The 2,603-nt window shown below is 30.2% G+C and overlaps 1 non-coding gene across 1 annotated transcript; it reads left to right on the forward strand.

The window, feature by feature from the left end:
- The first annotated feature begins 1,662 nt into the window (after positions 1-1,662).
- On the forward strand, positions 1,663-1,744 carry TRNAS-AGA (transfer RNA serine (anticodon AGA)). The gene has a single exon. It is a non-coding gene; the product is annotated as a tRNA-Ser (tRNA).
- Positions 1,745-2,603: the final 859 nt, after the last annotated feature.

Consider the following 2,603-nt stretch of genomic DNA (forward strand, 5'->3'; position numbering starts at 1 on the left):
ATGCTACGTTATTATGTGGTGGTGGTAGGTGTGAAATAGTTCCCGGTTACCGGTTGAAAGAGACCGAAGGGGTAGACCAACACCTAGATATGCTAGGCAGTATGTGATTTATGTGTCTATGCAAGGGTATTATGTGGTAGTGGTAGGGGTGAAATAGTCCCTATATCCGGATGAAAGAGACAGAATGGGTAGGCTAGCACCCATGTATGTTAGGCGGTATCTGGTTGAAAGAGACCGAAGGGGTATGCCAACACCCAAATATGCTAGGCAGTTACCGGTTGAAAGAGACCGAAGGGGTAGGTCGGGCACCCATATATGCCTGACGACATGTTATTGTATGGTATGTGGTATTATGGGGGAACTCACTAAGCTTCGTGCTTACGGTTTTCAGTTTTGTTTCAGGTACTTCTTCTTCGAAGGGAAAGGAGCCGGCATGACTGCAACGCATCACACCACGATTTTCCACACTATGATATTCTTGGGATTTGTACTCTGACATTATTATTCTACGACATGTTTTGAGACATATGACCTATGGGTTTTTATGATATAAGATAACCTTGATGATGTTTTCATTAATCTGTTTTATGAATTATTAAATTAAAAAAATAAAATTTTTGATCTTGGATTTTGGGATATCACATCCGTCCACCCTAAGAGGATGTTATTTTGGATTTTTGGTTCAAATTATTTCGTTTTCTATAACAATAAAAGCAAAAAGAAACCTAAAGTTTTAACTTTTCTATAAACCTACTATTGTTTGTTCTTTTAAATGCTTTTGTTTTTATGGTTATGATTTATTTGTACTGATGAAATAGTTATGCTTTCTTTTAAACCATTAAAAAAATATTAATATTTTAATGAGCAAATTAATATAATGATGAAAGTATGTTGTGTTTTTTGTATTTTGTATTTTCAAAAACCAAAAAATCGGAGAAAATGGTATTATAAATGGTGAAAACAATATATTGGTTTAATCTATATAAAAAACATTTTAAGAGGCTAAATTGACATATAAATCATAAATCATTGCGTTATATAAATTATAATTACAAAATGTAACATATGTTTTTGTTCCTTCAAAAGAAGAATTGGTATGAGCATGTGGAGTGGTAAAACTTGTACTTTCATGCTGGTTGACTAGCATCGAAGGAAGTCAAGTTAGATCCCAAATCCAACTAACTCAAGGTTTATTATGGTCTTAGACTGTGTTTTGACATATAAACTTGTTTATTTTTTGAATTTATTGTAATTTAGAATTTAGTGAGAATATTAAAATAGCTTATAATATGGGATAAGTAAATATAGCTTGGCATAAGTAAATTTTGTTGATAGCATTATTCGACTCTAATTCATGTCAAATACAATATAATTTGTTTTTTTCAAATCTTGATATGTGTTACAAAAAGGGTTTTAGTTTGCGACAATTGAACCCGAATGAACTTACCAGGCTTGAATTAAGGCAAAAGATTGACTTGCAAGTCGTTAAAACAATCCCACAGTACTGGTTCATAAAAATAAGTTTATGATAGGGCTGAAAACAGTTAAAGTCTTTAATTGAAACTAGATATCATTTTTATTAAAAAATAAAAAATACTTGTCATATACCATGTGTGAAAACAAGAGTTTTAATAAGATTATGGACGCAACGAAGTCAAATCAGTGGACGTGCCGGAGTGGTTATCGGGCATGACTAGAAATCATGTGGGCTTTGCCCGCGCAGGTTCGAATCCTGCCGTCCACGACGTTAAATCTTTCTTTTTTTTTTTTTTTTTTTTTTTTCTACACAAAGCAAGGGGTTATTATTATTATCACCAATTTATTTCGTCTTTTTTCTACACAAAACAAGAAGGTGTTATCATTATTATTATTATTATTATTATTATTATTATTATTATTATAATAGTTTTAATCAATTATGTCATTTTGTTTTAGTTATTTATATTTCAGAAAATATGGGTTATTATTATTATCACCAATTTATTTCGTCTTTTTTCTACACAAAACAAGAAGGTGTTATTATTATTATTATTATAGTTTTAATCAATTATGTCATTTTGTTTTAGTTATTTATATTTTAGAAAATATTTATTATACATACTTGTATCTTTATTTTTACGAACGATTGTATCTTATGTATTTTTTAATAAAAATATTACAACCATCTTCATGTATCGTTCCGACTATCCATATGTTATTTTTTTTTTCGTTTCAACTATCCATATGGTTTTTTTATGTCTGGACTATCCATTTTGTTTTTAGTTATTTGTATTCTATTTTTTCGTTCAAATTATTCAATTGTTATTTTTTCGTTCGAATTATCCTATGCCATTTTTTTTGTTCGGACTAGCCCTGCATTATTTTTTCATTCAGATTATCTCTGTGTTATTTTCTCGTCCTAACTGTCTCTATGTTATTTTTTCGATCAGATTATCCCTATGTTATTTATTTTGTTTGAACTATCCCTACGTTATTTTTTCGTTTGAACTATTTCTGTCTTATTTTCTCGTCCCGACTATCTCTGTGTTATTTTTTCGTTCTGACTATTCTGTGTTGTTTTTTTGGTATGACTGACCATGTATTATTTTTTCATTCGGACTAAC

The sequence above is a fragment of the Lactuca serriola genome, chromosome 7, assembly GCF_051521515.1.
Source record: "Lactuca serriola cultivar US96UC23 chromosome 7, Lser_US96UC23_V15, whole genome shotgun sequence".
NCBI lineage: Eukaryota > Viridiplantae > Streptophyta > Magnoliopsida > Asterales > Asteraceae > Lactuca > Lactuca serriola.